The 27018-nt window shown below is 42.4% G+C and overlaps 1 protein-coding gene across 1 annotated transcript in view; it reads right to left on the bottom strand.

Annotated features, from left to right (window-relative positions):
* The window catches only part of LOC109875628 (neuronal tyrosine-phosphorylated phosphoinositide-3-kinase adapter 1), a 63356-nt gene extending 36639 nt beyond the window's left edge, over positions 1–26717 (bottom strand). The window contains exon 1 of the mRNA XM_031808644.1: positions 25931–26717. The gene's annotated coding sequence lies outside the window, so the exon portion shown is untranslated. The remainder of the gene's footprint in view (positions 1–25930) is intronic.
* Between the last annotated feature and the right edge of the window lie 301 nt (positions 26718–27018).

Below are 27018 nucleotides of genomic sequence, written 5' to 3'. Positions count from 1 at the left end.
ACTGATATGGTAGGCAGTATAATCTTCTATTTCTGTGTGATAATTATGACAGACTCAATTTTACCAGATCAATAAAATTAGAATAGAAAGAGAAAGACACTGAAACAAATTAAACTGAGAGAGTACACTTTTAAATAAAAACATCGGATGCTGACCCAAACAAAGTGCACTGGGTATAGTCACCTAGTTCAAAGAACATACAGACTCGTACACACACACGCGCAAAAACAAGCACAAACACACGCGCATGAATGCACACCACATACACACACGCACAAACACACTGTATATAAACACACTACACCCTCCTTGGTTGGCATATCCCTCTTCCACCCCTGCAATGGCTGCTCCAGCCCCAGCCCAGTCAACGGCTGATCCTCTTCCTCTGCATTGTACAAACTGAGTGAGCGATGAATCTTTCATTGAGTTGGAACCAAAAAGATACTCAAAATACCTTCTTCCGTCCTCACATATATCTCTGTCTCATTGCATTATGTGAAGAAAAGCCAAAGGCAGAGCTCTCTGTGTGTGTGTGTGTGTGTGTGTGTGTGCGTGTGTGTGTGTGTGTGTGTGTGTGTGTGTGTGTGTGTGTGTGTGTGTGTGTGTGTGTGTATATGTGTGTGTGTGTACAGTGCCTTGCAAAAGTATTCATCCCCCTGGCCGTTATTCAAATTTTGTTGCATTACAACCTGTAATTTAAATGGATTTGTATTTGAATTTCATGTATCAAGCCCCTAAATAAGATCTGGTGCAACTAATTACCTTCAGAAATCACATAATTAGTCAAATAAAGTCCACCTGTTTGCAATCTAAGTATCACATGATCTGTCACATGATTTCAGTATATATACACCTGTTCTGAAAGGCCCCAGAGTCTGCAACATCACTAAGCAAGGGGCACCACCAAGCAAGCAGCACCATGAAGACCAAGGAGCTCTCCAAACAGGTCAGGGACGCAGTTGTGGAGAAGTACAGATCAGGGTTGGGTTATAAAAAAAGATACAAAACTTTGAACATCCCACGTAGCACCATTAAATCCATTATTAAAAAATGGAAAGGGCCTCCCGGGTGGCGCAGTGGTTAAGGGTGCTGTACTGCAGCGCCAGCTGTGCCATCAGAGTCCCTGGGTTCGCGCCCAGGCTCTGTCGTAACCGGCTGCGACCGGGAGGCCGTGGGGCGACGCACAATTGGCCTAGCGTCATCCGGGTTAGGGAGGGCTTGGTCGGTAGGGATGTCCTTGTCTCATCGCGCACCAGCGACTCCTGTGGCGGGCCGGGCGCAGTGCGCACTAACCAAGGTTGCCAGGTGCACGGTGTACCCTCCGACACATCGGTGCAGCAGGCTTCTGGGTTGGATGCGCGCTGTGTTAAGAAATTGTACGGCTGGTTGGGTTGTGTATCGGAGGGCACATGACTTTCAACCTTCGTCTCTCCCGAGCCCGTACGGGAGTTGTAGCGATGAGACAAGATAGTAGCTACTACAACAATTGGACACCACAAAATTGGGGAGAAAAAGGGGTAAAAATTCTAAATAAAATAAAAAATGTTTTAAATGTGTTGTGTTTTTTTTAAATGGAAAGAATATGGCACCACAACTGTCACGACTTCCGATGAAGTCGGCTCCCCTCCTTGTTCGGGCTGCGTTCGGCGGTCAACGTCACTGGCCTTCTAGCCATCGCCGCTCCATTTTTCATTGTTCCACATTCCCTAATCACACTGCATATATATATATATATTCCTCTGTTCTCCCCATGTCTTTGTGTGGAATGGTTTTGTTTTGTGTTTGTTGTATCGCGCCAGTCTGGTTTTTCACCATGGGCATTGCCTGTTCCCCATTTGAGGAATTATTGATGAACCTTATTGTTATACAGTATTTTGGGCTTGTCACTTTTGCCAGTTGGCTTGAGTTGTAGCTGTTTGCGCCCGTCTGTTTGTTGCTCTTGGCTAATAAAGTCGCCTGATCACCTATTCTCTGCTGTCCTGCACTTGACTCGAATGACCAGCAGCGAAAACCCTGACAACAACAAAACTGCCAAGAGAGGGCCACCCACCAAAACTCACGGACAGGCAAGGAGGGCATTAATCAGAGCGGCAATAAAGAAACCAAAGATAACCCTGAAGCAGCTGCAAAGCTCCATGGCAGAGATTGGAGTATCTGTCCATAGGACCACTTTAAGCCATACACCCCACAGAGTTGGGCTTTACATCGGCAGGGACTGGGAAACTGGTCAGAATTGAAGGAATGATGGATGGCGCTAAATACAGGGAAATTCTTGAGGGAAACCTGTTTCAGTCTTGGAGTGTGAAGTCTTGGACTGTGAAGTCCATGGAGAACAAGAGCACCTCCTCCCAGCTGCCCACTGCACTGAGGCTAGGTAACACGGTCACCACTGATAAATCCATGATTATCGAAAACTTCAATAAGCATTTCTCAACGGCTGGCCATGCCTTCCGCCTGGCTACTTCAACCTCGGCCAACAGCTCCGCCCCCCCCGCAGCTCCTCGCCCAAGCCTCTCCAGGTTCTCCTTTACCCAAATCCAGATAGCAGATGTTCTGAAAGAGCTGCAAAACCTGGACCCGTACAAATCAGCTGGGCTTGACAATCTGGACCCTCTATTTCTGAAACTATCTGCCACCATTGTCGCAACCCCTATTACCAGCCTGTTCAACCTCTCTTTCATCTCGTCTGAGATCCCCAAGGATTGGAAAGCTGCCGCAGTCATCCCCCTCTTCAAAGGGGGAGACACCCTGGACCCAAACTGTTACAGACCTATATCCATCCTGCCCTGCCTATCTAAGGTCTTCGAAAGCCAAGTCAACAAACAGGTCACTGACCATCTCGAATCCCACCGTACCTTCTCCGCTGTGCAATCTGGTTTCCGAGCCGGTCATGGGTGCACCTCAGCCACACTCAAGGTACTAAACGACATCATAACCGCCATCGATAAAAGACAGTACTGTGCAGCCGTCTTCATCGACCTTGCCAAGGCTTTCGACTCTGTCAATCACCATATTCTTATCGGCAGACTCAGTAGCCTCGGTTTTTCGGATGACTGCCTTGCCTGGTTCACCAATTACTTTGCAGACAGAGTTCAGTGTGTCAAATCGGAGGGCATGCTGTCCGGTCCTCTGGCAGTCTCTATGGGGGTGCCACAGGGTTCAATTCTCGGGCCGACTCTTTTCTCTGTGTATATCAATGATGTTGCTCTTGCTGCGGGCGATTCCCTGATCCACCTCTACGCAGACGACACCATTCTATATACTTTCGGCCCGTCTTTGGACACTGTGCTATCTAACCTCCAAACAAGCTTCAATGCCATACAACACTCCTTCCGTGGCCTCCAACTGCTCTTAAACGCTAGTAAAACCAAATGCATGCTTTTCAACCGGTCGCTGCCTGCACCTGCATGCCCGACTAGCATCACCACCCTGGATGGTTCCGACCTAGAATATGTGGACGTCTATAAGTACCTAGGTGTCTGGCTAGACTGCAAACTCTCCTTCCAGACTCATATCAAACATCTCCAATCGAAAATCAAATCAAGAGTCGGCTTTCTATTCCGCAACAAAGCCTCCTTCACTCACGCCGCCAAGCTTACCCTAGTAAAACTGACTATCCTACCGATCCTCGACTTCGGCGATGTCATCTACAAAATGGCTTCCAACACTCTACTCAGCAAACTGGATGCAGTCTATCACAGTGCCATCCGTTTTGTCACTAAAGCACCTTATACCACCCACCACTGCGACTTGTATGCTCTAGTCGGCTGGCCCTCGCTACATATTCGTCGCCAGACCCACTGGCTCCAGGTCATCTACAAGTCTATGCTAGGTAAAGCTCCGCCTTATCTCAGCTCACTGGTCACGATGGCAACACCCATCCGTAGCACGCGCTCCAGCAGGTGTATCTCACTGATCATCCCTAAAGCCAACACCTCATTCGGCCGCCTTTCGTTCCAGTACTCTGCTGCCTGTGACTGGAACGAATTGCAAAAATCGCTGAAGTTGGAGACTTTTATCTCCCTCACCAACTTCAAACATCAGCTATCTGAGCAGCTAACCGATCGCTGCAGCTGTACATAGTCTATTGGTAAATAGCCACCCTTTTCACCTACCTCATCCCCATACTGTTTTTATTTATTTACTTTTCTGCTCTTCTGCACACCAATATCTCTACCTGTACATGACCATCTGATCATTCATCACTCCAGTGTTAATCTGCAAAATTGTAATTATTTGCCTACCTCCTCATGCCTTTTGCACACATTGTATATAGACCCCCCCTTTGTTTTCTACTGTGTTATTGACTTGTTAATTGTTTACTCCATGTGTAACTCTTTGTTGTATGCTCACACTGCTATGCTTTATCTTGGCCAGGTCGCAGTTGCAAATGAGAACTTGTTCTCAACTAGCCTACCTGGTTAAATAAAGGTGAAATAAAAAAATTAAATTTTTTTTTTTAAATTCCTGAGATTTGAGACTGGGACGGAGGTTCACCTTCCAGCAAGACAATGACCCTAAGCATAGTGCTAAAGCATCACTCGAGTGGTTTAAGGGAAAACATTTAAATGTCTTGGAATGGCCTAGTCAAAGCCCAGACCTCAATCCAATTGAGACTTAAAGATTGATGTACACCAGCGGAACCCATCCAACTTGAAGGAGCTGAAGCAGTTTTGCCTTGAAGAATGGGCAAAATCCCAGTGGCTAGATGTGCCAAGCTTATAGAGACATACCCCAAGAGACTTGCAGCTGTAATTGCTGCAAAAGGTGGATCTTTAAAGTTTTGACTTTGGGCAGGTGAATAGTTATGCTCAAGTTTTCATTTTTTTTTGTCTTATTTCTTGTTTGTTTCACCAAAAAATATATTTTGCATCTTCAAAGTGGTAGGCATGTTGTGTAAATTAAATGATACAAACCCCCAAAAAATCTATTTTAATTCCAGGTTGTAAGGCAACAAAATAGGAAAATTGCCAAGGGGGGGTGAATACTTTCCCAATCCACCGTACACTTGCGTACATAGTGAATTAGTGTAACTTTTTTTGAGTATGTTTTTAAGGCCAAAACTATACTGTATATTACCTTAAGATTCTTTCCTATTTTTGCAAGCAAATTAAAATTACAGTAAACTAGTCGTGCTCTCTCTTTCTCTCTCCCTCTCTCTCTCTCGCTCTCCCACCATGGTGTAGTCAACATACAAAGGCACTCAATGACCTCCCTCTCCCCCTCCCTCCTGCCCTCCATTCCCTACCCCAACCTGCCGTTGGCTTCATCATCTCTGGCTGGTATCTGCAGTAACCAAGGTGACTCAGTGCACTCAGCACACATGAACATCCACTGGCCACACGCACGCACACACACACACACACACACACACACACACACACACACACACACACACACACACACACACACACACACACACACACACACACACACACACACACACACACACACACACACACACATACTGTGCTCAAGAAAATTACAAACGGAAGAGAAGCTAAAACAACCCCAGAGCTCCAGACACACACAACCACCTCTACTGTCTCAGACAATACCTTAGTGCTGCTCTGTGAGAGAGAGAGAGAGAGAGAGAGAGAGAGAGAGAGAGAGGGAGAGGGGGGGGGGGAGAGGGAGAGAGAGAGAGAAAGACAGAGAGCGACAGATAGAGAGGGGGGAGGAAGAGAGAGAGAGAAGGGGGGACGAAGAGAGTGGAAGTGAGAGAGAGAGAGAGAGAGAGAGAGAGAGAGAAAGTTGAGAGATAGAGGAAGCAGAGAAGAAGAGAGAGAGAAAGAGAATGAGAGAGAAGGGGGGAGAGGAAGAGAAAGAAAGAGAGAGAGGAAGAGACAGAGTATATACTGCCACTGAAAGCTCAGCATGTGTGGTACAGTATGTGCATAATGAGAGGCTTGGCACAACAGCACATCACACTCCTCAGTGACACCAATGGGTTGCTGCTGAGTCTCTCATACAACAGGATAGCTTGCCCTTGAGACACAGACACACTCTGCCTCAGCTGCCTCTGTGAGCCGAAATTCACACACTCCAAATGACCAGGCCAGCTTGACCTGCTGCTGGTGTCCTGCGTTGCCATGGGAAATTTGGTATCCACCATCATGTCATACACACACAGACAGGAACACACACAAACACTCACTTACTTACACTCAATCATGCACAAACAAACACACACTGATATCCCTCCCACCTCGAAATCTCTGGGGAGCATCTTGGATAGTTGAGGGTACTTCCTGTGACTACTTCCTGTCATGTGCTGTCTGTGCTACTGGGTTCATCCCTCCCCTCTGGGTAGCTAAGGTATAGAGAAGGCATGTGAGTGTGGAAAGAGGAAGGTGTGTGTGTGTGTGTGTGTGTGTGTGTGTGTGTGTGTGTGTGTGTGTGTGTGTGTGTGTGTGTGTGTGTGTGTGTGTGTGTGTGTGTGTGTGTGTGTGTGTGTGTGTGTGTGTGTGTGCATATGAAAGAGAGAGAGAGAGAGAGCTAGAGAGAGAGAATGAAAGAGAGAGAGGAGTGAGAAAGAGAGAGAGAGGGTTGGTATCAGTAATGAAAATGGTAAAAATGCAGTTCCTCAGGGAGGACGGGGCGCCCCGTTCTGCTGAAGCCTAAAGACACACACTCCTGAACACTAAGCCAGCATTCTTTCCGAAACAGGATCTGACTATCCTATCGTCTGATGCCAATTTCCCTGCAACATTGCCCTGCGCCCCTCCTTGGTACTCTGAAATCTTTTTTATAATACAGAGCAATTGTTTGTTTCTTGACCAATCAAAAAATTATGAAAACATATGAAACATTGAAAAACATGGATGCAAATTTGTTTTTAGGCAAACCTCTGACATCATTAAAAATGTAGTAGCATCATGAGGCAATGAATCAGGACTATGTGAAATACATACAACATGATCCACAGTCATGTACCAACCCCTTTCATTTCTACCATCTCCCAAAATTGTCATCATATTCTGTCTGAGAAGACACCAATGTCTAAGGGAGTGTCTGTCTGTCTACTGTAGTTGAGGTCTATTTCTGAGTTAAATATATTTACATACTGTGTAGCAAACCCAGATGAGATGAGATCCATGACAATTAACACAGTATTTGGAGAAGATAGAGTCCTACCCCTGGGGGTGTGTACCCTTTGACCTCTTCTGAAGTGGAGCGAGCAGCAAGGAGCAGTGTTTCTGTAATGTTTACCTGTTTCTGGGCCAGCCAGCGAAAGAGAGGAGAAAGGGATGCTACTGGAAGGAGGTCTGCTGCTCTGCACTGCCTTCCATGCCTGTTTCGCTCCCTCGCCGTTGTGTATGATTCATGTTCCAATAAACCACTTCTTTGAAACATTTATGTGGTTTATTTGTTTTTATCCTATCGCTGCCCTCTTTTGTTCCTTTCAACTGCCTCTTTCCCCCCCCCAAAAAAAATATTCTAAATCTACCTCTCTCTCACTCTCTCTCTTGTTCACTACAGTCTAAATAGTCGATTAACCCTTTCCCCTTCATTTATCTTCAATTATACTGCATGTCAGCTTTGTGCAGTTCAGTGGGTGAATGGCTTTTATTGCTGGCTCCAACAAAATGGACTTAATCAACACAACACTAACACTAATCACATTGCGGTCATTTCAACCAGCATTCTACTGTAAGGCATATTGTACTGTGCCTCCAATTTGCAAGGTCAACTCGACCAGATCACAAATAGAGGTTGGATACTAATGTTGGACTAATGTCTGCGCAGAAAAATATAGTGTTTAATAAATTCATATCTGGGTTTCGATCAGACGGAGAGGAGCTCATCCACACAAGCTGAGTTCTCAAAGAGGAGAGGAGAGAAGAGGAGAGGTGGGGGCTGTTGTTATGAGAGACATACACATCACAATATCTCATTGAAACCCTCATCTCTGTCAAGTTTATTGCCATATAAAGACAGTTATTATGATTGATCTAGACTTCCATGTGACTCAGAACCTTACATCATTTGGGGATATTCTGTGTAGGGGAACTTTTCTTTTATTATAATGTATATGTTTTTAGGGGTTAGATCAGCTTTAATATTGCAGATAGATTGTAGCTTCCATCAATGTAATTTTCTGCATAATTTCCAATCCCCCATATATATTGTATATATATATACAGTGGGGCAAAAAAGTATTTAGTCAGACACCAATTGTGCAAGTTCTCCCACTTAAAAAGATGAGAGAGGCCTGTAATTTTCATTATAGGTACACTTCAACTATGACAGACAAAAGGAGAAAAAAAATCCAGATAATCACATTGTAGGATTTTTTTATGAATTTATTTGCAAATTATGGTGGAAAATAAGTATTTGGTCACCTACAAACAAGCAAGATTTCTGGCTCTCACAGACCTGTAACTTCTTCTTTAAGAGGCTCCTCTGTCCTCCACTCGTGTCCTGTATTAATGGCACCTGTTTGAACTTGTTATCAGTATAAAAGACACCTGTCCATAACCTCAAACAGTCACACTCCAAACTCCACTATGGCCAAGACCAAAGAGCTGCCAAAGGACACCAGAAAAAAAACCTGCAGAGAGCTGGGACCAAAGTAACAAAGCCTACCATCAGTAACACACTACGCCGCCAGGGACTCAAATCCTGCAGTGCCAGACGTGTCCCCCTGCTTAAGCCAGTACATGTCCAGGCCCGTCAGAAGTTTGCTAGAGAGCATTTGGATGATCCAGAAGAAGATTGGGAGAATGTCATATGGTCAGATGAAACCAAAATATAACTTTTTGGTAAAAACTCAACTCGCCGTGTTTGGAGGACAAAGAATGCTGAGTTGCATCCAAAGAACACCATACCTACTGTTTTTCTGCAAAGGGACCAGGTCGACTGATCCGTGTAAAGTAAAGAATGAATGGGGCCATGTATCGTGAGATTTTGAGTGCAGAAAACGTTTGACCTCTGTCATTGCCAACAAAGGGTATATAACAAACTATTGAGATAAACTTTTGTTATTGACCAAATACTTATTTTCCACCATAATTTGCAAATAAATTCATTAAAAATCCTACAATGTGATTTTTTTACTCATTTTGTCTGTCATAGTTGAAGTGTAACTATGATGAAAATTACAGGCCTCTCTCATCATTTAAGTGGGAGAACTCGCACAATTGGTGGCTGACTAAATACTTTCTTGCTCCACTGTATATACCCCATAATGACAAAGCGAAAACATGTTTTTAGAAATTATAACAACTTTATTAAAAATAGAAATACCTTATTTAAATAAGTATTCAGACCCTTTGATATCCTGTTTCCATTGATCATCCTTGAGAGGTTTCTACAACTTGATTGGAGTCCACCTGTGGTAAATTTAATTGATTGGACATGATTTGGAAAGGCACACACCTGTCTATATAAGGTCCCACGGTTGACAGTGCATATCAGTGCAACCAAGCCATGAGGTCGAAGGGAATTGTCCATTGACCTCTGAGACAGGATTGTGTTTAGATAAAGATCTGGGGAAGGGTACGAAAAAATGTCTGCAGCATTGAAGGTCCCCAAGAACACAATGGCCTCCATCATTCTTAAATGGAAGAAGTTTCGAACCACCAACACTTTTCCTAGTGCTGGCCGCCCAGCCAAACTGAGCAATTGGGGGAGAAGGGCCTTGGTCAGGGAGGTAGCCAAGAACCGATGGTCACTCTGACAGAGCAACAGAGTTCCTCTGTGGCGATGGGAGAACCTTCCAGAAGGGCAACCATCTCTGCAGCACTCCACCAATCAGGCCTTTATGGTAGAGTGGCCAGACGGAAGCCACTCCTCAGTAAAGGAACATGACAGCCCGCTTGGAGTTGGCCGAAAGGCACCTAAAGACTCTCAGGCCATGAGAAAAAGAGAAACAGATTCTCTGGGCTGATGAAACTAAGATTGACCTCTTTGGCCTGAATGCCAAGTGTCAGGTCAGGAGGAAACCTGGCATCATCCCTATGGTGAAGCATGGTGGTGGCAGCATCATGCCGTGGGATGTTTTTCAGTGACAGGGACTGGGACTGGGAGACTAGTCAGGATCAAGGGAAAGATGAACGGAGCAAAGTACAGAGAGATCCTTGATGAAAACCTGCTCCAGAGCACTCAGGACCTCAGACTGGGGCGAAGGTTCACCTTCCAACAGGACAATGGCCCTAAGCACACAGCCAACACAACGCAGTAGTGGCTTTGGGACAAGTCTCTGAATGTCCTTGAGTGGCCCAGCCAGAGCTCGGACTTGAACCCGATCGAACATCTCTGGAGAGACCTGAAAATAGCTCCAACCTGACAGAGCTGGAGAGGATCTGCAGAGAAGAATGGGAGAAACTGCCCAAATACAGGTGTGCCAAGCTTGTAGTGTCACACCCAAGAAGACTCGAGGCTGTAATTTCTGCCAAAGGTGCTTCAACAAAGTACTGAGTAAAGGATCAGAATAACTATGTAAAAGTGATATTTCCATGTTTTTGCTTTGTCATTATGTGTATATTGATGAGGGAAAACATTTTTAAATCCATTTTAGAATAACCTGTAACATAACAACATTTTGAAAATGTCAAGGCTACCTGCCGCCCCACATATATATATACAGTACCAGTCAAAAGTTTGGACATAGAATAATAGTGAAGACAGCAAAACTACAAAATAACACATATGGTAACATGTAGTAACAAAAAGTGTTAAACAAATCAAAATAGATTTGAGATTTTTCAAAGTAGCTACCCTTTGCCTTGATAACAACTTTGCACACTCTTGGCATTCTCTCAACCAGCTTCACCTGGAATGCTTTTCCAGCAGTCTTGAAGGAGTTCCCACATATGCTGAGCAGTTATTGGCGGCTTTTCCTTGCTCATGTTTCTTGGCCCAAGCAAGTCTTTTCTTCTTATTGGTGTTCTGTAATAGTGGGTTCTTTGCAGCAATTCGACCATGAAGGCCTGATTCACGCAGTCTCCTCTGAACAGTTGATGTTGAGATGTGTCTGTTACTTTAACTCTGTGAAGCATTTATTTGGGCTGCAATCTGAGGTGCAGTTAACTCTTATGAACTTATCCTCTGCAGCAGAGGTAACTCTGGTTCTTCCTTTCCTGTGGCGGTCCTCATGAGAGCCAGTTTCATCATGGCGCTAGATGGGTTTTGCGACTGCACTTGAAGAAAATTTCAAAGTTCTTGACATTTTCCGAATTGACTGACCTTCATGTTTTAAAGTAATGATGGACTGTTGTTTCTCTTTGCTTATTTGAGCTGTTCTTGACCTAATATGAACTTGGTATTTTACCAAATAGAGCTATCTTCTGTATAGCACCCCTACCTTGTCATATATATACTGTACTCTATATGTCATGACCTTGGCCAGTGGGTAATTTGCAAATAAATTCATTAAAAATCATACAATGTGATTTTCTGGATTTTTATTCTCATTTTGTCTGTCATAGTTGAAGTGTACCAATGATAAAAGTTACAGGCCTCCCTCATCTTTTTAAGTGGGAGAACTTGCACAATTGGTGGCTAACTAAATACTTTTTTGCCCCACTGTAAGCCCTTGACGAAAATGTAACCTCCTGTTCCGAGGACGATAGGAAGACGGTCCATACGTTGAAAAGGACTAACAGAACTAAGCCAACCTCAGCGTGAGCTTTGGTTGTGAATGGCATGAACTTTGATCTCTTATTCACTAAAGAAGTGAGAAATCCTAGCCATTAAGTTAGCAACAGCAGCTGTAAACGTGGGCTAGGAAAGGACGGACAGAGTATCCCATCTACCACACAACGACGACACTACAACGTAACCTGTTCACCACCAGAGACACTCTTCAAAGGACAAAGGACTCTGTTGGGCAACACGGCCTTCCATCTACCACCAACCTATTGAAGCGCAGCTCAGAGTAAATATTTATGGGCAGTAATTTAGAATGCATAAGATACTGTATTTACGATAGCATGGCTTCTACCTTTGTTCCTCAAGTCTTCCCGCTCTTTCACTCAAACCCAACCCACGTTCTTTGTGTAACCAGCTGTCATATCTGTTCCGCCCACTAGGGACGTTTTCCTTTATGACATCATTTGTAATCAATGTATGATTCATTCTGTGTATATGTAATTCTGTGTGATTAGTTAGGTATTTAGTAAATAAATAATTAAACCCAATTTTGTATTGCTGATTCAACTTGTTAGCCAGGGTTCGTGAAGATAACCAAGAATTTACAACTTTCAGATGAGACAGAAACAATGTGACGATTAATGTTGATTGCTATTGATGTAAAATATGACTAGGACTTTAAGAGTTTATTTGGAAGATAACAGCTCCATAAATATTATTTTGTGGTGCCCCGACTTTCTAGTTAATTACATTTACATGATTAGCTCAATCAGGTAATATTAATTACAGAGAAAGGATTTTATAGCATGTCATATCACTTAATCCGGCAAAGCCAAAGACACAACATATCCTATCTATTGCATTTTAGCCTATGCCGCTCTGACATTGCTCATCCATATATTTATTTGTTCCTATTCCATTCCTTTACTTAGATTTGTGTGTATTGGGTATCTGTTGTGGAATTGTTAGATATTACTTGTTAGATATTGCTGCACTGTCATAACTAGAAGCACAAGCATTTCACTACACTCACAATAACATCTGTTAATCACGTGTATGTGACCAATTACATTTGATTTGATTTGACAATACAACTGATTGGCTCAAACGCATTTAGAAGGAAAGAAATTACGCAAATGAAATTTTAACAAGGTACACCTGTTAATTGAAATCCATTCCAGGTGACTACCTCATGAAGCTGGTTGAGAGAATGCCAAGAGTGTGCAAAGCTGTCATCAAGGCAAAGGGAGGCTACTTTGAAGAATCTCAAATATAAAATATGAGTATATTTAAATATAATATGAATATATGTATTGATTACTACATGATTCCATATGTGTTATTCTATAGTTTTGATGTCTTCACTATTATTCTACAATGTAGAAAATAGTTACAAAAATAAAGAAAAACCCCTTGATTGAATAGGTGTGTACAAACTTTTGACTGGTACTGTATATTTTCAAAGAAGAGTGGATCCTCATTATTTGGACCGTATAGGTTAATGAGCCATATCTGTTATGGGCCAATAACATATTTAAAATCATCCATCTACCTTGAGGATCTGTTTTGAAAATTTGCACATTCGGATCAAAATTACTATTAATTAATATCATCACCCCTTTTGAACTCCTTTGCCCATGGGAGAAGTATACCCCCCCCCCCCCAGTCCTTTTGAACTCCTTTGCCCATGGGAGAAGTATATCCCCCCCCCAGTCCTTTTGAACTCCTTTGCCCATGGGAGAAGTATATCCCCCCCCCCAGTCCTTTTCCCACACAACTTCATCTAAAATTGTTGAATGAGTTTCCTGTAAAAAAAAATAGATATTATATTCCTTCTCTTTTAGCCAGTTAAACACTGATAGTCTTTTCTTATTATCTGCTAAGCCATCACAATTATAACTGGCTATACTTATTTCACCATTTACCATAATGAGACCTCACCTCAATTTGCATTATATACAGTATAGCTAATAAAATATATATAAAAATCCTGCTTATCTTCATTTCCATAATTAACAAATAATATTTGTAATAATGTAGGTGGATTGTTACCTCCCACCAGGATTGTTACCTCTAACTAGGATTGTTACCTCTAACCAGGATTGTTACCTCTAACCAGGATTGTTACCTCTAACTAGGATTGTTACCTATTACCAGGATTGTTACCTCTAACCAGGATTGTTACCTCTAACTAGGATTGTTACCTCTAACCAGGATTGTTATCTCTAACCAGGATTGTTACCTCTAACCAGGATTGTTACCTCTAACCAGGATTGTTACCTCTAACTAGGATTGTTACCTCTAACCAGGATTGTTACCTCTAACTAGGATTGTTACCTCTAACTAGGATTGTTACCTCTAACCAGGATTGTTACCTCTAACCAGGATTGTTACCTCTAACTAGGATTGTTACCTCTAACCAGGATTGTTACCTCTAACTAGGATTGTTACCTATTACCAGGATTGTTACCTCTAACCAGGATTGTTACCTCTAACTAGGATTGTTACCTCTAACCAGGATTGTTACCTCTAACTAGGATTGTTACCTCTAACCAGGATTGTTACCTCCCACCAGGATTGTTACCTCTAACCAGGATTGTTACCTCTAACCAGGATTGTTACCTCCCACCAGGATTGTTACCTCTAACTAGGATTGTTACCTCCCACCAGGATTGTTACCTCTAACCAGGATTGTTACCTCTAACCAGGATTGTTACCTCTAACCAGGATTGTTACCTCTAACTAGGATTGTTACCTCTAACCAGGATTGTTACCTCTAACCAGGATTGTTACCTCTAACCAGGATTGTTACCTCTAACCAGGATTGTTACCTCCCACCAGGATTGTTACCTCTAACTAGGATTGTTACCTCTAACTAGGATTGTTACCTCCCACCAGGATTGTTACCTCTAACCAGGATTGTTACCTCTAACCAGGATTGTTACCTCTAACCAGGATTGTTACCTCCCACCAGGATTGTTACCTCTAACCAGGATTGTTACCTCCCACCAGGATTGTTACCTCTAACCAGGATTGTTACCTCTAACCAGGATTGTTACCTCTAACTAGGAGTGTTACCTCTAACCAGGATTGTTACCTCTAACCAGGATTGTTACCTCTAACCAGGATTGTTACCTCTAACCAGGATTGTTACCTCTAACCAGGATTGTTACCTCTAACTAGGATTGTTACCTATTACCAGGATTGTTACCTCTAACCAGGATTGTTACCTCTAACTAGGATTGTTACCTCTAACCAGGATTGTTATCTCTAACCAGGATTGTTACCTCTAACCAGGATTGTTACCTCTAACCAGGATTGTTACCTCTAACTAGGATTGTTACCTCTAACCAGGATTGTTACCTCTAACTAGGATTGTTACCTCTAACTAGGATTGTTACCTCTAACCAGGATTGTTACCTCTAACCAGGATTGTTACCTCTAACTAGGATTGTTACCTCTAACCAGGATTGTTACCTCTAACTAGGATTGTTACCTATTACCAGGATTGTTACCTCTAACCAGGATTGTTACCTCTAACTAGGATTGTTACCTCTAACCAGGATTGTTACCTCTAACTAGGATTGTTACCTCTAACCAGGATTGTTACCTCCCACCAGGATTGTTACCTCTAACCAGGATTGTTACCTCCCACCAGGATTGTTACCTCTAACCAGGATTGTTACCTCTAACCAGGATTGTTACCTCTAACTAGGATTGTTACCTCTAACCAGGATTGTTACCTCTAACCAGGATTGTTACCTCTAACCAGGATTGTTACCTCTAACCAGGATTGTTACCTCTAACCAGGATTGTTACCTCTAACCAGGATTGTTACCTCCCACCAGGATTGTTACCTCTAACTAGGATTGTTACCTCCCACCAGGATTGTTACCTCTAACCAGGATTGTTACCTCTAACCAGGATTGTTACCTCTAACCAGGATTGTTACCTCCCACCAGGATTGTTACCTCTAACCAGGATTGTTACCTCCCACCAGGATTGTTACCTCTAACCAGGATTGTTACCTCTAACCAGGATGTTACCTCTAACTAGGATTGTTACCTCTAACCAGGATTGTTACCTCTAACCAGGATTGTTACCTCTAACCAGGATTGTTACCTCTAACCAGGATTGTTACCTCCCACCAGGATTGTTACCTCTAACTAGGATTGTTACCTCCCACCAGGATTGTTACCTCTAACCAGGATTGTTACCTCTAACCAGGATTGTTACCTCTAACCAGGATTGTTACCTCCCACCAGGATTGTTACCTCTAACCAGGATTGTTACCTCCCACCAGGATTGTTACCTCTAACCAGGATTGTTACCTCTAACCAGGATTGTTACCTCTAACCAGGATTGTTACCTCTAACCAGGATTGTTACCTCCCACCAGGATTGTTACCTCTAACTAGGATTGTTACCTCCCACCAGGATTGTTACCTCTAACCAGGATTGTTACCTCTAACCAGGATTGTTACCTCTAACCAGGATTGTTACCTCCCACCAGGATTGTTACCTCTAACCAGGATTGTTACCTCCCACCAGGATTGTTACCTCTAACCAGGATTGTTACCTCTAACCAGGATTGTTACCTCCCACCAGGATTGTTACCTCTAACCAGGATTTAGCAAGCAATTATTATTTTAGCAAACAACTATTGTAATTCATCCTATATTGTCCTTAACATCTTTACTCCCTAGCAACAGTTGTGGGATACACACACACACACACACACACACACACACACACACACACACACACACACACACACACACACACACACACACACACACACATACACACACACACACACACTCAACCCCTTTCCCCACAACCAACCATAGTCTCAGATTCTCAACAGTTGCACCATCCCAGAGCCCAACTCAAGAAACGTCTTGATTTACAAATGCATATACAGTTGCAGCTGTTTGAGAAGGCAGGGAAAACTGAGCAAAAAAGGCAGATTGGTAGATTTGATTAACCATTGTCACGTCCTAGGTGATAGAGGTCAGATACACCCTGTTCCCCTGAAACACCCACACATGGTCCCCCGTTGTGACCATATTCTCAAGCATTTCCGTGCAATCAGACCTTTGATTATTTTGGGGCACCAGGGCCGCAACAATATGCCCCCTCAACGAGTGTGACCCCTTCCCCATGGGTTACTGCAGCTAGTGTTGCCAGCACTACCTGGGTGGGGGCACCCTACCGGAATCACCACCGGCTAGGTACAAGGTCGTCAAGGTTCTCATTAGCAGTTTTGAGAATTTCCTTAAATGATGCTCTCCCATCAGGGGGTTTTGGCTTTGTAGGACCAGCCCTGCCAGGCAGGCTCAGAATCTTAAAACAAAAGAAAACAAGAATGTAACCCCCTTTTTCTCCCCAATTTCATGGTATCCAATTGTTATTAGTTACTGTCTTGTCTCATCGCTACAACTCCCATACGGGCTCGGGAGAGACGAAGGTCGAGAGCCATGCGTCCTCCAAAACACAACCCAACCAAGCCGCACTGCTTCTTAACACAGCGCGCAACCAAACCGGAAGCCAGCCACACCAATGTGTATAATAAATAAATCAACTATATTTCTCATTTCTTTTCAAATGTATATCCCATATCTGCACAAAAAAAGCTCTCACTTACAAACCCTGCTTACAAACACACATGGGCTCTGGGATTTGCCACCGTTATCCTTTTTCACTCACTTAACTCCACACTTTTCCAAACACAAAAACACACACCTTCCATCACAATACATCTGTACATACCCACATACTGAGCCTTCTATGTCCTCTGTGTTTTATCTCTAGCATGTTGATTCAGTACTTTTGTGTTCCAGTTCCTTATATTTGAAAATGTATTATTTCGTTAATGATCTTTTCTTCTAATGCTGTCTTATCAATTCATGAAATAATATAAATGAAAAGTCGAATACTAATTATTTGACAACATTCCCCATCTAGAATGGTAATAGTGTAGTTGTAGTTTATTTTCTTTAACAATTGTTTTTTTTATTACAATCCCTAACATGGCTAGTATTGGGTTTTCCATTATTCAACTCCTCCATGGGAACGTTGTAATATCAGAACATTTGTATTAATATACAGTTTATTGACTCTGAGAGCCTCACGCTTCCCTTTTATTATTAGGAACAAAACTTTGCGCCATTCTTCATTTTCCTTCGGGAACTGACCATTCATGCCTATTGTTGTGTTAGCAAGTATTTTACCCAGGCTTTAACCATTATTTTATCTTTAAATAGCAAATTTGGCAACGATTGGGCGCTCATATCTCAGTCCTCTCTGTCCAAAACGGTGTACACATTCTATTTGGATTTTGTCGACAGCTTTGCGTGGGATCTGAAGCGCTGTAAGGAGGAACTCCCTCACTACACCCTCAGGAACATCTCCTTCTTTCTCTTGGATACCAGTAATACAGGATGTTCTCTCCTAGATCTGGTCTGCATGTCAACTAAGGCTTCTCTCAGACAGAAGTTTCCTTTTTAAGTTCATTAACGTCCGTTTCAATCTTATTGACTGTCCCTTTTAGCTTGTTTGTTTCTTTCTCCATTGTCACAGCTTTTTCATCACTCATCTCAAGGCTCACCTTCAACTCCTTAATAGCTTCACTAACTAATTCAAGTATGCCCAGTTTGTGATTTATCCATTTTAACAGATCGGTTATCCACCCTTACCAGTCTTGTTGGTGAAAAGCTAAAATTGTCTGTGTCCCTCAAGGAGTCACGTTTTCTTTTGGCGATTGGTTCTCCATCATGTTTGGGTGTTGCTTGTTTTTGTAATATTTGTCGATACATTTCTCTACCCTTATGATTTGTTTTGTGTTGTTATCCAGGTTATTACCTACCAGTATGTGAAGTGCTAATATTTAGACTAACTTACAGATATTGAATATTACGTTTTTATATTGAGGTGAACTGCACTGCTGTGTTCAGTCCGCCACCTTGTTCCTCTTATTCCTTAACTTAATCTACTAACAAATCTGGGAATTATCCTGATCCCGTGAGCACCCCACTCCTCCTCCCATCAGTCCTCAGCTTTAGAGAGGACTACAGCTGGACTCCACAGTCACACTACAGTCTGTGCTACTCCTACACCTGCTCTGGTTCCTTTACCCACACTCACAGACTCTCTCTCTCCCTCTCTCCCGCTCCCCCCCCCAAACAGGGCTCTGAATCATACTGTATATAATCATACTGCTCACACTCTGGTCCAGTCAAATTAAATTTTGCGCTTCCAGGACATCTGCAGTAAAAGATTCATTGCGGATCAGCCAGATCAGGAGCCCAGCAGTGCGGAACTCTAGTGGAGAAATGAGCTTTAAATGTGAGCATCTGCCATGTCTGTCTGACACTCGTCAGTTCCTCCCTTCATCTCTCTCGCGCTGTCTTTCTCTCTCTCTCTCTGTCCTCTCTTTCTCTCTGTCCTCTCTCTCTGTCCTCTCTCTCTCTCTCTTCTCTTCTCTTCCTCTCTCTCTCTCTTTCTCTCTCTCTCTCTCTCTCTCTCTCTCTCTGTCCTCTCTCTCTCTTTGTCCTCTCTCTCTGTCCTCTCTCTCTCTGTTCTCTTCTCTTCCTCTCTCTCTATGTGTCCTCTCTTTCTCTCTGTCCTCTCTTTCTCTCTCTGTCCTCTCTTTCACTCTGTCCTCTCTCTCTCTCTTTGTCCTCTCTTTCTCTCTCTGTCCTCTCTTTCTCTCTGTCCTCTCTCTCTCTCTTTGTCCTCTCTCTCTGTCCTCTCTTTCTCTCTCTGTCCTCTCTTTCACTCTGTCCTCTCTTTCTCTCTCTGTCCTCTCTTTCTCTCTGTCCTCTCTCTCTCTCTCTTCTCTCTCTCTCTCTCTGTGTCCTCTCTCTCACTCTCTCGGTGCTCTCTCTCTGTCCTCTCTCTCTCTCTGTCCTCTTTCTTTCTCTCTCTCTCTCTCTCTCTCTCTCTCTCTCTCTCTCTCTCTCTCTCTCTCTCTCTCTCTCTGTGTGTCCTCTCTCTCTTTCTCTCTTCTCTCTCTCTCTCTCTCTCTCTCTCTCTCTGTGTCCACTCTCTCTCTCTCTCTCTCTCTCTGTGTGTCCTCTCTCTCTTTCTCTCTTCTCTCTCTCTCTCTCTCTCTCTCTCTGTGTCCACTCTCTCTCTCTCTCTCTCTCTCTCTCTCTCTCTCTCTCTCCTCTCTCTCTCTCTCTCTCTCTCTCTCTCTGTCCTCTCTCTCTCTCTGTCCTCTTTCTCTCTGTCCTCTCTCTCTTTGTCCTCTCTCTCTCTCTCTCTCTCTCTCTGTGTCCTCTCTCTCTTTCTCTCTTCTCTCTCTCTCTCTCTCTCTCTCTCTCTCTCTCTCTCTCTCTCTCTCTCTCTCTCTCTCTCTCTCTCTGTGTCCACTCTCTCTCTCTCGGTGCTCTCTCTCTCTCTCTCTCTCTCTCTCTCTCTCTCTCTCTCTCTCTCTCTCTCTCTCTCTCTCTCTCTCTCTCTCTCTCTCTCTCTCTCTCTCTCTCTCTCTGTCCTCTCTCTCTTCCGTCTTTCCCTCTGTGAGCCTTATCTTGACCCCTGTCTGTCAGGCTCATTTGAGTATCCCTCCATCTTTCAATCACTCAACATCTCTGGAATCCCACTGCATGTCTGTGTCTGATGGAATGTCTAAGCGTCCTCAGGCAAATGGCCAGATAGTGGGCTCTCTCTCTTTCCCTCTCGTTCATTGCAGTGGACCCTTTCGTTTTCCCTCTTTTAGTCATCACCAGTTTTACACCGACAGTGCCTTCAGAAAGTATTTACATCCCTTGAGTTTTTCCACATTTTGTTGTGTTACAGCCTGAATTTAAAATGGATTAAATATTGTTTGTCACTGGCCTACACACAATACCCCATAATGTCAAAGTGGAATTGTGTTTTTCGAAATGTTTACAAATTAAGAAAAAATTAAAAGCTCAAATGTCTTGAGTCAATAAGTATTCAGCCCCTTTGTTATGGCAAGCCTAACTAAGCTCAAGAGTAAACATTTGCTTCACAAGTCACATAATAAGTTGAATGGACTTACTCTGTGTGCAATTATAGTGTTTAACATAATTTTGGAATGACTACCTCATCTCTGAACCCCACATATACAATGATCTGTCAGGTCCCTCAGTCGAGCAGGGAATTTCAAACACAGATTCAACCACAAAGACCAGAGAGGCTTTCCAATGCCTCGCAAAGAAGGGCACCTATTGGTAGATGGGTTTTTAAAAAGCAGACATTGAATATCCCTCTCAGAATAGTAAAGTTATTCATTACACTTTGGATGTATCAATTTACCCAGTCACTACAAATATATAAGCATCCATGAAACAGTTAAAGAGTTTAATGACTGTGATAGGAGAAAACTGAGGATGGATCAACAACATTGTAGTTAGTCCACAATACTAACCTTTTTTTTATTTATTTATTTTACCTTTATTTAACCAGGTAGGCAAGTTGAGAACAAGTTCTCATTTACAATTGCGACCTGGCCAAGATAAAGCAAAGCAGTTCGACAGATAAAACGACACAGAGTTACACATGGAGTAAAAACAAACATACAGTCAATAATGCAGTATAAACCTAATTGACAGAGGGCAAAGAAGGAAGCCCGTACAGAATTTCTTTTTTTCAGAAACATGCATCTGGTTTGCAACAAGGCACTAAAATAATACTGTAACAAAATGTTTCAAAGCAATTAACTTTTTGTAGTGAATACAAAGTGTTGTGTTTGGGGGAAATCCAATTCAACATATTACTGAGTACCACTTTCCATATTTTAAAGTATAGTGGTAGCTGCATCATGTTATGGGTATGCTTGTAATCGTTAAGGACTGGGCAGTATTTCAGGATAAAAAAGAAACGGAATGGAGCTAACCACAGGCAAAATCCTAGAGGAAACCTGGTTCAGTCTGCTTTCCACCAGACACTGGTAGATGAATTTACCTTTCAGCAGGACAATAACCTAAAACACGAGGCCAAATCTACACTGGAGTTGCTTAACAAGAAGACAGTGAATGTTCCTGAGTGGCCGAGTTAAAGTTCTGACTTAAATCTACTTGAAAATGTATGACACGGACTTAAATTGATTGTCTAACAATGGTCAACAACCAATTTGATAGGTCTTGAAGAATTTTGAAAAGAATAATGGGCAAATGTTGCACAATCCAAGTGTGGAAAGCCTTTAGAGAGTGTGAATACTTATGTAAATGAGATATTAATGCATTTAATTTTCAATACATTTGCAGGAGATTTTAAAAACATGTTTTCTCTTTGTCATGATGGGGTATTGTGTGTAAATAGGTGAGAAAAACATATATTTAATCAATTTTGAAATTAGACTGTGACACAACAAAATGTGGAATAAGTCAATGAGTAGGAAAACTTTCTGAAGGCACAACACTATCCACGCCGGTGACGCGGTTTGCATCCTACTCATTGATATCTGGAAATGGATGTTAAAATGAATGAGAGGGTTCCTGCAATGCTGCTGAAACATGTGTATTTCATTCATGTACTTTCAGTCAGAAGCTGCTCAATATAGAGAGGGTTCATTAGGTCCATCGACTCCACTGTAACTGTCCTTTCTCAGGTGGATGGTAGCATTGGCAAAGAAAAAAAACAGAATTCTGTGACATTCAGGGAGAAAGGGTTCAGGTGGCATTAGCCACCTTAGTAGGAAGAGAAATATTTAGGCTGTGTGTTCTAATCCACAACCACTAGGAGTTGCTATAGATGATCTTGTTGCTATAATCACTGAACACAGGAGGAGTTTAGGGACTTTGGATGATGATACTTTTTCTTCCATTTAACCTTTATTTAACTAGGAAAGTCAGTTAAGAACAAATTCTTATTTACAATGACGGCCTCAGAACAGTGGGTTAACTGCCTTGTTCAGGGGCAGAAAAACAGATTTTTACACATTGTCAGGGCAGGGATTTGATTTAGCAACCTTTCGGTTACTGGCCCAAAGCTCTAACCACTAGGCTACTTAATGCTTTTAAGTTTTGTTTTCAACAATATTTTAGGATACATTGGTACCTACAGCACCCTATAATAAAAAAGACATACACAGAGACACACGCACATAAATACCTATATGGAGATTGATTTTCATATATGAATATGATCAAATCCCGACATATGCATGCACATTTATAGTATAATACCAATATGTATGTAAACTTTCACGATAGCAGAAAATTGTCAAACAAACACACAAGCGAGTAAAGAAGCAGTTTGCCATCTTAATGCCAGTCAATTCAGGTATTGCACTTGAAGTTGATGTTAAATTCAACTGGCCAGAAATTAAATGAAAATGACCACAAATCAGATGCATATTACTGCACATGTACACTCATAGGAACATACAGTTGAAGTCGGAAGTCTACATACACCTTAGCCAAATACATTTAAACTCAGTTTTTCACAATTCTGGACATTTCATCTGAGTACAAATTCCCTGTCTTAGGTCAGTTAGGATCACCACTTTATTTTAAGAATGTGAAATGTCAGAAGAATAATAGTAGAGAGAATGATTTATTTCAGCTTTTATTTCTTTCATCACATTCCCAGTGGGTCAGAAGTTTACATACACTCAATTAGTATTTGGGAGCATTGCCTTTAACTTGGGTCAAACGTTTTGGGTAGCCTTCCACAAGCTTCCCACAATAAGTTGGGTGACCCATTCCTCCTGACAGAGCTGGCGTAACTGAGTCAGTTTTGTAGGCCTCCTTGCTCGCACATGCTTTTTCAGTTCTGCCCACAAATATTCTATGGGCTTTGTGATGGCCACTCCAATACCTTGACTTTGTTGTCCTTAAGCCATTTTGCCACGACTTTGGAAGTATGCTTGGGGTCATTGTTCATTTGGAAGAACCATTTGCGACCAAGCTTTAACTTCCTGACTGATGTCTTGAGATGTTGCTTCAATATATCCACATAATTTTCCTCCCTCATGAAGCCCTCTATTTTGTGCACCAGTCCCTCCTGCAGCAAAGCACAGCCACAACATGATGCTGCCACCCCAGTGCTTCACGGTTGGGATGGTGTTCTTCAGCTTGCAAGCTTCCCCCTTTTTCCTCCAAACATAACGATGTTATTGTGGCCAAACAGTTTTATTTTTGTTTCATCAGACCAGAGGATATTTCTCCAAAAAGTACGATCTTTGTCCCCTTGTGCAGTTGCAAACCGTAGTCTGGCTTTTTTATGGCGGTTTTGGAGCAGTGGCTTCTCCTTGCTGAGCGGCCTTTCAGGTTATGTCGATATAGGTCTAGTTTTACTGTGGATATAGATACTTTTGTACCTGCTTCCTCCAGTATCTTCACAAGGTCCTTTGCTGTTGTTCTGGGATTGATTTGCACTTTTTGCACCAAAGTACGTTCATCTCTAGGAGACAGAACGCATCTCCTTCCTGAGCGGTATGACGGCTGCGTGGACCCATGGTGTTTATACTTGCGTACTATTGTTTATACAGATGAATGTGGTACCTTCAGGCGTTTGGAAACTTCTGACCCACTGCAATTGTGATACACTGAATGATAAGTGAAATAATCTGTCTGTAAACAATTGTTGGAAAAATGACTTGTAGATGTCCTAACCGACTTGCCAAAACTATAGTTTGTTAACAAGAAAATTGTGGAGTGTTTGAAAAAACGAGTTTTAATGACTCCAACCTAAGTGTTTGTAAACTTCCGACTTCAACTGTACATACAGTGGTAACCTGTGACAAGACATGGAATTGGATTCAGTCACATAAATTGTTAGCCTCCAGACATGTGTAGACATCATTGTACATGTGGAGTTTCTTATCATGTGGAGCTTCTTATCTTTTCATTTTTATCAAAGCTTCCTTCCCCAAGCTAAAACTCCTCACTACACCCTGGTATTCAAATACAATTGATTATAAGTATTGGCATAGAATATGCTTGTATAGAAAAGCTCCACATGGAGCAAGGGTGGAGACAAATACAAGGGTGGAGACAAATACAAGGGTGGAGACAAATACAAGGGTGGAGACAAATACAAGGGTGGAGGCAAATACAAGGGTGGAGACAAATACAAGGGTGGAGACAAATACAAGGGTGGAGACAAATACAAGGGTGGAGACAAATACAAGGGTGGAGACAAATACAAGGGTGGGAACAAATACAAGGGTGGAGACAAATACAAGGGTGGAGACAAATACAAGGGTGGAGACAAATACAAGGGTGGAGACAAATACAAGGGTGGAGACAAATACAAGGGTGGAGACAAATACAAGGGTGGAGACAAATACAAGGGTGGAGACAAATGGCTGCAGTCACAGTCACACAAATAACTTACAGATAGTGTATATTGGAATCTCCCACCCCACCAAACTCCCTCCTGTAATTTAATAGGCCTATATTCTGTGTAAATTTGTCAGTCTGCAATACAAATATGTTATCCTGAAAGGTGTATCTAAGGGAATACTCGTCACGTCTCAGCGTATCCAGCACTAAAATGTTACACACGCCACGCCCCCACGCCTCTGTTTGTCCAATTTAACGACCAGCTTGATAGATGCATTCTGTACATGTGGCATATGCATTCTCACGCTGTCATTAAATGTGTTTAAGACGAAATTATATTAGCTAAAGCACTGATATCGAAATAGCTTCATGAACTCAAAACAAATTATCATCCCAGCCAGACGAGCACATCCCCAACCCCAACACCCCAAAGACGCGCGCATGATAAACCCATTCACCTGACTACGCGCACAGACGCGGTGCGTAGGCCTAATGTCTACACATTTATTCACATAAACAACAGAAACAATGTCATTATTATGAATTCCAACGACACTGTCGGTATGTTTACGCGATGACCACGTCTGATAAGAGGTTTTTTGACAAAGCCATCCGTTAAAATATGATTAGAAAGATACGGTGCATGGGATCCATCATCACAAGTCAGCAGCTGGACTTTTTTGTTTTTCTGTGAAATATTTACGAGCACTAGTCACGTCACGACTGAAGTTAAACGCACAGTACTAAAACCTTGGATACGATATCTTTATTCTATCGCCAATAAAGCAGACATGCTGACTAGAGTTTCTGTGGGAAATGGCATAGCATACAAACACACGATATATCATCTACCATGCCTACTTGTGCTACAGCAGAAATTGCATACATGTAAATTATTGTGGAAAAACAACTTGCACCGACCTCTAGCTCCTATTTACATTGACTTCACATGCAATATTACAGTAAGGAAGGCTATATGCAAAAACCTATTTAAGGGATCTGATTTCATCTATGGTGTTTGGGGCAACATTTGCTGTTCCTATAACATGGTATGGGAAATGAAGGTAAAGGCATTACCTTATAGAAATACTGATGTATGGCTTGGCGCAGGGGTAACTGCCGATATCCAGTAGTAAAATCAGACAACAACAAAACCACGCCGGGATGTTGATGATGACATTGCTGTCTTTGTGGAAGAACGGTCGAAAAAAGCACTTTTCCAAATGTGTCAAGAAATACTGAAAGATATAATAAATAAATGGGGCGGATCTGAGAGGATTCTCGGTTCTTGTTTACATGAACAGCGTTTCCCTCTTTCCACCGATTAAACCGGCACCATACCCTAAGAAATCTGATTGAAATCCATGATGCAGTTCATTGCGACGTTATAAAAATGTTCCTCTCCAAAAAAACAGAGGGATAAACCCCATTCACAAATAAAATAATGTAATGCTATATAATTATGCGCCTTTACGGAACCATCAGATGAAACATGGATGGTTTTGGCTAAAAATAACAACAGCACAAATAAACACAGACATTTCGGTTCAAGCAGTGCGCTACCAGATATTTGCATTTATATTCATATGCATAGCTGTCCAGAAGAGGCCATTGGTTGATAAAAAAAACGGATACAACGAGGCAGGTTTATGAAGATTATATAATGCGCGTCTCTTTCAACCCGATGTGACGTCGTTTTTTTCGATGGTCGAGTCGACATATCTGCCCGCCTGACCGAGTAGCCTACGAATTTTCTATACGTCGTTTTTTTTCTAAATTTATATGTCTGCCCTTTTCTCCACCTCTTTCAACTGACTCCGCTCCAGGAGGCTATTTACAATTTCGTCTGCGGACTCGTTGCAGACGTAAGCAGACTGACAGCGTGTGCATTCCTAAACGCACATCCCCAATAGCTGCCCATCTTCACCTTAGGAACTGACAGACCTAGGCTACAACATTACATTCACACATAAAATAACACACGGCTTGCGAAAAGCACATTGTGCACCGGTTGACATGACACATATTCACACCAAACTCATTGAACTTCAACAGACATGGTCAAAACAATTATTCAGAAATACATTAAACCATTTCAGGACTTTGTCGACTAGCCAGTTATAGCCTACTTATGAACAGTTTATTACAGGCATTAACCCTGTCAG

The sequence above is a fragment of the Oncorhynchus kisutch genome, linkage group LG28 (assembly GCF_002021735.2).
Source record: "Oncorhynchus kisutch isolate 150728-3 linkage group LG28, Okis_V2, whole genome shotgun sequence".
NCBI classification, from domain to species: domain Eukaryota; kingdom Metazoa; phylum Chordata; class Actinopteri; order Salmoniformes; family Salmonidae; genus Oncorhynchus; species Oncorhynchus kisutch.
Note: the sequence above shows the minus strand (reverse complement) of the source record. Positions and strands in the feature narration are given on the sequence as shown.